Below are 11,815 nucleotides of genomic sequence, written 5' to 3'. Positions count from 1 at the left end.
TTCCTTACAGAATCTTCTGGTGACCACCACATATAAGTTGGCTTAGGATGCTCAGAGTGTGGAACAAAACCAGAGAAGAGGCAAGAGGGAGAGAGACACAAGAGAACAAAAGCTTGGACTCCTGTTCATAACTTCCTTTTATATTCTAGAGAATACTTATCATAGAGTACAATCAGTCTCTCTCTGGGTCTGATCTACCATGTTACTTTGTCCTAGAAGATTTTGTTCACTCCCTTAGTTGAAAAAGCTACTAGAAAATGCAACTCAGTTCAATTACTATTAAATGAACTGTCTCTGGGCTTCCCTGGTGGCGCAGTGGTTAAGAATCCACCTGCCAATGCAGGGGAAAAGGGTTCGAGCCCTGGTCCGGGAAGATCCCACATGCCACGGAGCAACTAAGCCCGTGCGCCACAACTACTGAGCCTGCACTCTAGAGCCCGCGAGCCAAAACTACTGAGCCCATGTGCCCCAACTACTGAAGCCTGCACACCTAGAGCCCATACGCCACAACAAGAGAAGCCACCTTAATGTGAGGCCTGCGCACCGCAACGAAGAGTAGCCCCAGCTCGCTGCAACTAAAAAGAAAGCCCATGCGCAACAACTAAGACCCAATGCAGCCAAAAATAAATAAATAAAATTTAAAACATAAATAAAAGGAATGCAAAAAAAATGAACTGTCTCTCTTTTAATTGTTTTCTCCAGTTTTATTGAGATATAATTGACATATAACATTGTATAAGTTTAAGGTGTACAATGTGTTGATTTTATACACTTACATATTGCAAAATGATTACCACCAGCCACATAATTACCATTTCTTTCTTCTGGTGAGAATATTTAAGATCTACTCTTGGCAACTTTAAAGTATATAATACAATATTATTAATTATAATCACAATGCTGTATATTAGATACCCATAATTTATTGATCTTATAACTGGAATTATGTACCCTTTGAACATCTCTCCTTCTCCACTCCCCAGCCCTTGGAAACCACCACTCTGCTGTTTCTATGAGTTCAGCTTTTTTAGATTCCACATATAAGTGATAGCATATAGTATTTGTCTTTCCCTGTCTGACTTATTTCACTTAGCATAATGCCCTCAAAGTTAATCCATGTTGTTGCAAATGGCAGAATTTCTTTCTTTCTTGAGGCTGAATATTCCATCGGATGTATGTACGTGTGTGTGTGTGTGTGTGCTGTGTCTGTGTGTGTATCCCACAACTTTTTTATCCATTCATCTGTCAATAGACACTTAGGTTGTTTCCATATCTTGGCTGTCATGAATAATGCTGCAATGAACATTGGGGTGCAGGTATCTCTGATATTCTGTTAGTTTTTTGAGGAACCTCCATACTGTTTTCTATAGAGGCTGTACCAATTTACATTCCCACCAACAGTATATGAGGGTTCCCTTTTCTCCACACCCTCTCCAGCATTTATTGTTTGTAGACTTTTTGATGATAGCCATTCTGATGGGTATGAGATGATATCTCACTGTAGTTTTGATTTGCATTTCTCTAATAATTAGTGATGTACATCTTTTCATGTACCTATTTGCCATCTGTATATCTTCTTTGGAAAACTATCTGTTCATGTCTTCTGCCCATTTTTTTAATTCGTTTTTTATATTGAATTGTATGAGCTGTTTATATATATTTTGATGTTAACCCCTTGTTGGTCGTATCATTTGCAAATATCTTCTTCCATTCCATAGTTTGTCTTTTCATTTGTCAATGGTTTCCTTTGCTGTGCAAAAGCTTTTAAGTTTAATACAGTTCTGTTTTTTTTTATTTTTGCTTTATTTCTTTTGCCTTAGGACACAGATCCAAAAAAATATTCCTGTGATTTATGTCAGAGAGTGTTCTGCCTATGTTCTCTTCGAGGAGTTTTATGGTTTCCAGGCTCTGGTGGGGTGTGTGTGGAGAGGGACTCCAGTGGCTAGCATCAGCAAATGTGAATACCTATGGAGCAAAGATGGTGAAATCTTTAGAGGGTCTACAGCGGCTGGGTTGGCCTTTAGTTTCTTCAGTGGCAGAATCTGCTGTTTGTCTGCAGGGCAGGTCACTGTGAACTGCGATTGCTGCCACTGCATTACTGTATTGGTAGCCCCTGTTTTTTTTCCTTATTTCTAGCCATCTCTATATGTCTCAGTTTTGATGGTCTGGGTGGAATGAAACTGAAGTGGGACCTTCATGTGGTGCCCAAAAGGCTGGAAACTGGTCACTTATCCAACTCTTCCTTTTCTGGTGAGGGGAACTGTCTACCTGAGAAACTCCCTCTTGGTACTGAGCAATGCTTACTTGGGGGATGTGATGATGCAGGCAAAATGAAGCTATCTTTTTTCTCTTCTTGGGCAGTTATTTTCAGGTTTTGTTTTTCTACTGTGTTGCCAAAGTTTCTTAATTGGACTACAGAGCTCTCCCACAGCTGTTTTTGTTCATGGATAGCTGTCTAATTGTTGATCTTTGTTGGGGGATGGAGGCCAGGGTCTCCTATGTCACCATTTTGGTGACGTCCTTAATAAATTTTATTGTCTGGAGTTTTTTTATTATAGTAGTTAACATGTTTATATTAGGAACTTCAGGAAATACAGATAAACAAACAGAAAAGATAAGAGAACTTGGGTACCCTACTCCCCAGAGATAATCAATACTAGCATTTTGGTATATGTTCTTCAGGTCCTTTTTTTCTGTGTGTAATAGCTGTGCATAGAGCCAAACTCCATCTAACCACTTCCACAAGACTTTCATCTGTCAGATTCCAAATGGTCCCAGTTAGGTTTCTACAGTACTTATTTGATAAGCCACACAGTGTATTATGTTAATGTTATTTCTTCTGGGAATCACCAAGGAGTCACATTTTCATTTTCCATACATTCTAGATTTGAAAGCATATCACTAACCATCTGTTTTAGGGATTCTAGTTTTTTTGTTCCTTCTTGCTACTGGACATGACTGTCTTATAATTCTCACTGGGAATTGATTAGTGTATAGATATTGCCAGGTAAAATAATTAGTGCTATAATGAGTATGTTGGAAGCTAAAAACTTGGAAAAAGAATTAATTACTGAAATTTTAATAAGAATTGTCATCTAAGAGATGAGATTAGCCATCTGTAGAAGTGGTTTACAAGTGTGTTATTAATGGAAACATAGGAAACAATCAAATTAATCAAGATACAGCTTTAGAACTGGGAGGTAACTAAAGAAAACATTTCTACAAGCAATTTTTAAAGGCTTTTAAGATTACAACAGTATTTCTTCATGTCTTTTAGTTTTTCTACAACAGAATCTATGTAGAAATACTTCCTTGTCCGTATTACAGATGTCTCATTTTTCCCTTTTTTATTATGGCAAAATGTACATAACCTAAAATTTAACCTTTTAATCATTTTTCAGTGTACAGTTCAGTGGCATTAATTACATTCACATTTTTGTATAACCATCACCTCTATTCATTTCCAGAACTTTTTTATCATCCCAAGCTGAAACTCTGTACCCATTAAACAATAACTCTCCATTCCTCCCTCAGCCCCTGGAAGCCACTATTCTACTTTCTGTCTCCATGAATTTAACAACTCTAGGTACCTCATGTAAGTGGAATCATACAATATTTGTCTCTTTATGTCTGGCTTATTTCACTTAGCATTCTGTCTTTAGGGTTCACCCATGTTGTAGTGTGTTCAGAATCTCCTTCCTTTTTAAGTTTGAATAATATTCCTTTGTATATATATACCACATTTTGTTTATCCATTCATATATTGATGGTCATTTGTGTTGTTTTAACCTTTTGGCTATTGTGAGTAGTGCTGCTATGAACACAGGTATACAAATATCTGTTCGAGTTCCTGTTTTCAGTTCTTTTTGGGTATATACCTAGATGTCAAATGGGTGACTCATATGGTAATTCTATGTTTAATTTTTTGTGAAACCTCTATACTGCACCATTTTACATTCCCACCAACAATGCACAAGGGTTCCAATTTCTCCACATCCTCACTAACACTTATTATTATCTTTTGATTTTTAAAAATAATAGCCATCCTAATATCCTAATGGGCATGAAGTGGTAACTCACTGTGGTTTTGATGTGCATTTCCCTAATGATTAGTGATGCTGAGCATCTTTTCATGTGTTTTTTGGCCATTTGTATATTTTCTTTGGAGAAATGTCTATTCAAGTCTTTTGCCTATCTTTAAATTAGGTTGGTTTTGTTGTTATCTTTTTTTTTTCTTTTTTTTTTTGCTGTACGCGGGCCTCTCACTGTTGTGGCCTCTCCCGTTGCGGAGCACAGGCTCCGGAGGCGCAGGCTCAGCGGCCATGGCTCAACGGGCCCAGCAGCTCCGCGGCATGTCGGGTTTTCCCGGACCGGGGCACGAACCTGTATTCCCTGCATCGGCAGGTGGACTCCCAACCACTGCGCCACCAGGGAAGCCCTTGTTGTTATCTTTTGAAGGATAAATTTGCTGGATACAAAATTCTAGGTTGGGTTTTTTCTTTCAACACTTTAAATATTTCACTGCACTTTCTTCTTGCTTGCATGGATTTTGAAGAGAAGTCTGATGTAATTCTAGCCTTGTACCTCTAGGTAAGGTGTTTTTAAACCCTGACTTCTTTAAAGATCTTGTCTTTGATTTTCTGTAATTTGAATATGATTTGCCTATGTGTAGATTTTTTTTTTTTTTTTGGTATTTATCCTGCTTGGTGTTCTCTGAGCTTCCTGGATCTGTGGTTTGTTATCTGTCACTAATTTTGGAAACTTCTCAGCCATTATTAGTTCAAACATTTCCTCTGTTCCTTTCCTTCTTTCTTCTCATTCTGGTATTCCCTTTATGCATATATTACACCTTTCATAATTGTCTCACAATTATTGCATATTCCATCTTTTCATTCTTTTTTCTTTTTGCATTCCATTTTTAGAAGTTTCTATTTACATATCTTCAAACTCACTGATTCTTTTTTTAATTTATTTTTATTGAAATATAGTTGATTTACAATGTTGTGTTAATTACTGCTGTACAGCAAAGTAACTCAGTTATACATATATATATATATATATACATTCTTTTTAATATTCTTTTCCATTATGGTTTATCACAGGATATTGAATATAATTCCCTGTGCTATACAGTAGGACCTTGTTGTTTATCCATTCTGTATATACCACAAACTCACTGATTCTTTCCTCATTTATGTCTCATCTACTGATAAGCCCATAGAAGACATTCTTCATTTCTATTATAGTGGTTTTTACTTCTGTCAATTTTTTGGTTCTTTCTTAGAGTTTCCATCTCTCTGCTTACATTACACATCTGTTCTTGTATGTTCTCCAGTTTTTCCAATAGAGCCCTTAGCATATAGTTATTTTAAATTCCTGTTCTGGTAATTCCAAAATCTCTGCCATATCTGAGTCTGGTTCTGATGCTTGCTCTGTCTCTTTATACTGTGTTTTTTGCCTTTTAGTATGCCTTGTAATGTGTTGTTGAAAGGTAGACATATGATGTACTAGGTAAAAGGAACTCAGGTAAATTGGCATGTAGTGTGAGATTGTATGTTTATTTGGCTAGGAGTTAGGCTGAGTTTACTGTTTAGTGTAGCTGTGTCAGAGGTAAAATTTCCTACAGTGTCTGTTTTTTTGTCTTCCCTGTCATCTTTGAGTTTCCCTAGAGAGTCCTTCTTAAATAAGGTCTGAGATGTGCAGTTCTTTCCATTGTAATTCCCTGTTTTATACAGGAGTCTTACCGATGTGGTGGTATGATATCAGAAGATGGGAAGGATTCTATATTCCTATTTCCTTGGCTGTAATCTTTATAAGTGCTTTTTCATTCCACACCCCCACCCCTTCCTAGGTGAAACAGGAAAACTAGAGGGGGCTGGATTGGGTATTTCTATTCCTCCAGATCAGCTAGGCTCTGGTAGAACCCAAGGTGAAATCTAATCATCTGCAATGTTGGTGACTCCAACTTTAGAAATAATGAATACCGGACTTCCCTGGTGGTGCAGTGGTTAAGAATCCACCTGCCAATGCAGGGGACATGGGTTCGATCCCTGGTCCGGGAAGATCCCACACGCCACAGGGCAACTAAGCCCATGTGCCACAACTACTGAAGCCCACGCGCCTAAAGCCCGTGAGCCACAACTGAGCCCACGTGCCTCAACTACTGAAGCCCGCATGCCTAGAGCCCATGTTCCACAACGAGAAGCCACCTCAATGAGAAGCCCACGCACCACAACGAAGAGTAGCCCCCACTTGCCACAACTAGAGAAAGCCCTCACGCAGCAATGAAGACCCAACGCACCCAAAAATAAATAAATAAATTTATTTTAAAAACTAATAAAATAAAAAAAATTTAAAAATAAAATAAAATGATAAGCATCTTCTAAAATATTGGATATTAATGCTTAGTGAGCTCTCAGGTTTGTAGTTCCTATGTCTGCCATGTACCTTCACATTTTCTATAGTGAGCCATTCCCCAACCCCCAACCCCTGTCCACGCATTTGCTTAATCTTGTCTGGCTTTCAGAATCAAGTGGCTAAAGGAAGAAAAGCTTAGTAAAGGGACTTAGGTTCCCTTTTTATCTACTGCTTCTTTATTGGCACCATTTCCTACTCCCCAAACAATAACTAAAAAAGCAAAAACTAATTTTCAATAAAAACCCTTTTATATTGACAGTTTTATGGCAGGTCAATGCCATATTGCCTATTCTTGGATTGTGGGGACTGTATCTGTGGGGTTTCCCAAGACAAGGAGCCCCTAGAAAGCTGGAAACATCAACCCAATTATGCACTTAATTCCTTTGTCAAGGTGCTGTAACCAAAGACCACACAGAGATGATAAACCATAAGGGTTATATTTAGTATGAAGGGAAGAACAGGCATACAGAGGGATTGTTCCAAGACTCTCACTTCGGGGACCTGCGGCCTTTCCCCAGTTCTCTCTGCCTGCCCAGTCAGTATTCCTACAGGAAGTGGGGCTATTGTTAGGGATGACCTTAAGTGAAAGTGCTTAAAGGTTTTCTGTGTGAGGTTTGTATGATGATAGTCAATCTTAGTTCTCTCTCTCCTCTCTTGCCTGTCTCTCTGTCCCCCACCACCACTAACAACTTTTACAACTACTGTGATTTATCTAGAAGTGAAATACCAGTCCAGAGAGCTCCAGAGTCAACATGGAAATGAAACCTCAGCAGAGCAATGTCCATTCTGTTACCTCCTGTCCAGGGCACTTTTTGCTACCCAGAGGTAGGCTGAGGCCAAAATTCTTGGTGGGTTTAACTCACCCCAGATAGTCAGAAACCAGACAGACAGGGAAGATAGGAAGGAAGGCTTGGTCCACAGAAACTGAAAAGGCTCGACATTATAGTCAACTTAGTGCCGCTTGGCCCCACCTTAAACCCTTCTAATCTCTTCTGTTCCTATCCCTGAAACCTTTATGACTCTGGCCTTTGTGTCCTTTTCTAGGTGACCAGGGTGATATTTAAAAGAAGACAGGAAGCTATAGTAACATGCAAAGCAGATTTGGAATTAGGGAATGTTCTCCTTGGCTCCAGGTTCCAGACTTCAATTTTTTCATTCAACTTAAATTTTATGAGTACTTACTTAGGTCAGGTATTTGGTGAGACTTTGAGATAAGGATTTGGGTAAGATTTAGTCCCTGTCCAGGAAGAGTTCATAATTTGGTGGGGAACACACAAATATGAACAAATAATTGCCATATTATAAAGTGCAAGTACTAGAATAGAGGTGCTATGGGGAGCGCTGTCAGTAAAAAAATCCTCAGCCAGTCTGATTTTGGGTCGACCCAGTTGACTCCTGCTGGTTTCCGGAGCCAATCCGGAAAAAAGAAACTCAGGTGGAGTCTGCAAGCTCATAATGCAAAGGCTGCAGAGCTGGGAAGGGGTAGTGGCTTGCCCACCACCTCCAGAGGCAGCGGGAGCGGGGCGGCTCAAGGAGCTCAGCGGGTGCCTTCACCTGTTTGCTCATTGCTCCTGAGGACCATCAGGGTCTCCTTCATTTCCCTCTACGGACACCAGAGCCGTTGGAAGGTAAGCTGAGGCATATTAAAATTTGGGGGAGTTTGAGTAAAAACCAATTTGAATTGGGCAGTGCCAAACTGGAGGTGGTTGGGGTCGCTCTAACTATAGGAGGTGGGGGGAGAGACTTTTGTGGAGAAAAGGCCGAAGCAAAGTAAGGAAATTATTGATTGGCTATTACTTAAAGTCTAGTTGGCTGTGTGTGATTGGTTGTCCTTATCGCTGTGATTTTGAAACCTTGAGGCATTTATAGGCTTAGATTCTGGCCTGCTTACATAGGCCACCATGGCATTAGAGCCACATCAGTCTAATGGCCTCCTTATTTAATTAATTTAACAACATATATATAAATATTTATACATGTATCTGTATTAAGCTAAACATGAGTTCATACTAATGTCTCCAATTCATATCTATTACCCTGTGGATCATTTTAGCTTCTTCCCTTTGCTTATCTGTACCCTCCCACTCCAAGAGCAAGAAAACTGGCTCCTATAATCCACCATCAGGTACTTAATTGTTCAATTCCAGTATACATGTATAGTGGTTTCAGAATTGCTAGCCTGTACCCTCAGGGGAAACAACTTTATCAACCAGAATAGAGTGCTTATGTACAGTCCCTTTTGCCTATATTCTTAGACACAACTCATTTACAAAGTTACTTAGGTTTGCACCTTTGCCCCCACCCACTTCAGGAAGGTTCTTTCATACATTTGTAACACACATTCTTTTTTCATATTCTGCATTCTGACCTTGTATCTCTTGATCTCCTAAATGATTTTTTGTTTTAGTTACATATATTAAGTTTTACTCTTTCTGCTATAAAGTTCTATGGCTTTTGAAAAACGTGTAAAGCATCCACCATTACAGTATCATAGAGAATAGTTTCACTGTCCAGAAATACTCCCCTGTGCTTCACCTACTAAACCCTCCTCTTCTCCAAATTCCTGTAAACCAGTGATGTTTTTACTGTCACTATAGTTTTGCCTCTTCTAGAACGTCATATAAATGGAATTATATGGTATGTAGTCTTTTCAGACTGGCTTCTTTCACCTAGAAATATATATTTATGATTCATCCATGTTTTTGCATGGGTTGATAGTCCATTCCCTTTTATCCCTCAATAGTATCCTATTATTTGGATGTACCACAGTTTGTTTATTTAGTCACTTACTGGGGAACATCTTGGTTGCTACTAGTAATTATGAATAAAGCTGCTATAAACATTCACATCCAAAAAAAAAAGATCCTCACAGAAGAAATATTTGACCTGAATATTGAAGGAAAAGGAAGAGTTTACTAAGGAGAATGAGTGAGAAAAGCATGAGGAAGGGCAGAGAGGAATGAAAGAACATGGCATGTTTGGGGGCCATCAGAAAGTTTTCCCTAATTGAAATGGTACATTTATGATGACAAAGTTGGAAAGGTAGGATGGGACTAGATCATAAAGATTCATGGAGTGTGGACTTTATCCTTATAGACCAATATTTTCCAACTTCATTTATTCATATTCTACCTTCACCATTTTAATTTCTTAAATCTAGGCAATAATATCTTTGAAATCATGAGTTTAATATATTTTCTTATGAATATTAAAATAAAAGTATGCCTATTAAAATAAAAATGTATTCATTTGTCTCCCAACAGTGGTACACTATAACTGTTTAGAAAGATAATTCTGAGAGCGTTATATGAGAGAGAGTGGATGGAGGAGTCAAACAGGGGATTATTTTAAAGGCTATTGAAATACCGAGAGATGATGAAGTTCTGAACTAAAAAAAGCCTTATTGGCAGGGATGGTAAAGAGGGGAAGGGCTTTAAAAGAGATTTAGGAACTAGAATAGACAGGATTTATTAATTAGAGGAAGGTAAGGATATTTATGAACTAAAATCTGGATTTGGTGACTAATTAAGTGGAAGTGTGGAAGATTACAGAAAAGGAAAGATCTAGAATTACTTGCAGGTCTCTTGTCTTGGAAGTGAATGATGGTACCAGTTCACCCAAGCAGAGAACAAGAGCAAAATTAGGTTTGAGGGAAAAAATTTCCCTCGAAAATATATTTATTGAAAATTTCTTTTAAGTTACAAATACAGTATGTTCTCACTGTAACAAGTGAAATAAAAAATGCAAGAAGATAAAGTTAAAAATCTCCCGTTTCATATCCCCCTCCCCTCCCCTTGTAACATTGAGGGTACCAATTTGTGCAGCTTTTCACACCTTCTTCATGTGTGTGTATTTATGCACACAAATACGATGATTATTTTTTATAAAAACGAGGTCATATTCTCTCTCCCTCCCTCTCCCCCCTCCCCCACCTCCCTCTCTCTCCGCTTTGTGCTTCCCTCCACAGCACCTGCACATCACTCCGCAGCGGTAGCAGGCCCGAAGGGGTAGGTAAAAGCAAGAACAGGGGACCAAGAAACACAAGTCAGTAAGAGCCATCCACGGGAGGCAAAACTCGTAGCTAGTATCGCACAGGCACAGGTCTGTATAGTCTCCCTCGGGTCCCACATACAGCGATAGAGCATGCTGTCCTCACCACATACAGCTCACCGCTTGAAGCAAAGTTCTCACGGAGTCAGGCGCGTCCTGACAGTGGCCCCTCCGGTTTTCCTCATGGTTGAAAGCGTCCTGACAGTACGCGCACCGCCCACTCGGAGCGCTCCTGGTCCTCCTTCCACCACCAGGACTTGCCCCAGAATGGCTGTGTCTTGATCACGCTGGCCCCGCGCTGATGCCAAAGTCTGAGGAGTCCTCATGGGGGTAATTGTAGTTGTACTTAAGGACCTTGTCCTTGACGAAGAGCAGGTACGAGCCCGCGTCTTCCAAGGGGTTCAGGTATTTGTCCCTTGCCGGCGCCGGTAATCCTCGTAGTGTGCATCATCCAGGTCTTCTCCCTGGGTTGATGTGCACGATCTCCTTAGTCGTCCAGGAAGCTCACCTGGCAGTAGGGCCTTGCCATCAGCTGTTCCAGGTGATAATGGTCTGTGGGGTATGGGTCGTGGAGGTGACCCAGGGTATAAATCCTCTGGTGCTCACAGGATGTGAGGGAGGAGATTGTCCAAATAAGTTGTTCCTTCTTCTGAGACGAATTATTGATAGAAGAACTGTCTGTAGCTGTTGTAAAAACATCATCGCAAAGCTCATCTTCGCTACGGATGGTGGAAGATGATGGTGAGGTTTCTATAAGGTCTTCGATTGCTTTCCTCACTCAAGGCTTCGGACAGTAAGTCAAAACTTACTATTGTTGACCTTCCACTGATGAAAGGTTGGGTTGGCTTTGGTGTAGACCAATTCCTTTCTTAAATAGCATTCCAATATCACCAGTTTGTCTTTCTGTCGTTCACCATGGATGAGAAAGCCGATTTGTCATCTGGGTGCGTGACCTTACCAATCCCACCTTCCTTCCTGTGGGAACCACCCCCACCCCCCGCTGGAGTCATCTGAGGTCATAACCACAGCCTTGATGCGCACAATATAGCTGTCCTCACCCGCGTGTGTTTCTTTGGTCATTTTCCTGTTCACCTACATACCTGTCCTGTGGCGGTGGGCAGCCTTCATTTTCCTGTCCGCTCCCCCTCCCCCTTATTCACATCTTGGAGATCGCCTGATTTGATTGGGGGGTGGGGTGGCTAGAGCAAGGCTACTGAAGTGCCTGGGCAGGGGTGCATAGGCAAGGTGGCGGGGGCGGGGACTGAGCTCCCTGGGGCCAGGGGGTGGAGGCTGGCAGGGGCTCTGGGGACTTGGGAGCAGGTAGAGGGGAGAAGGGAGCGATTTGGGT

General features: G+C 40.4%; 1 pseudogene; it reads right to left on the bottom strand.

Moving 5' to 3' along the window:
* Nucleotides 1-7,979: 7,979 nt before the first annotated feature.
* Nucleotides 7,980-11,547, bottom strand: LOC102981781 (sprouty-related, EVH1 domain-containing protein 2-like; annotated as a pseudogene).
* Between the last annotated feature and the right edge of the window lie 268 nt (nucleotides 11,548-11,815).

The sequence above is a fragment of the Physeter macrocephalus genome, chromosome 21 (genome assembly GCF_002837175.3).
Source record: "Physeter macrocephalus isolate SW-GA chromosome 21, ASM283717v5, whole genome shotgun sequence".
In the NCBI taxonomy this organism is placed as follows: Eukaryota; Metazoa; Chordata; class Mammalia; order Artiodactyla; family Physeteridae; genus Physeter; species Physeter macrocephalus.
This window is presented reverse-complemented; position numbering and strand designations above follow the sequence as displayed.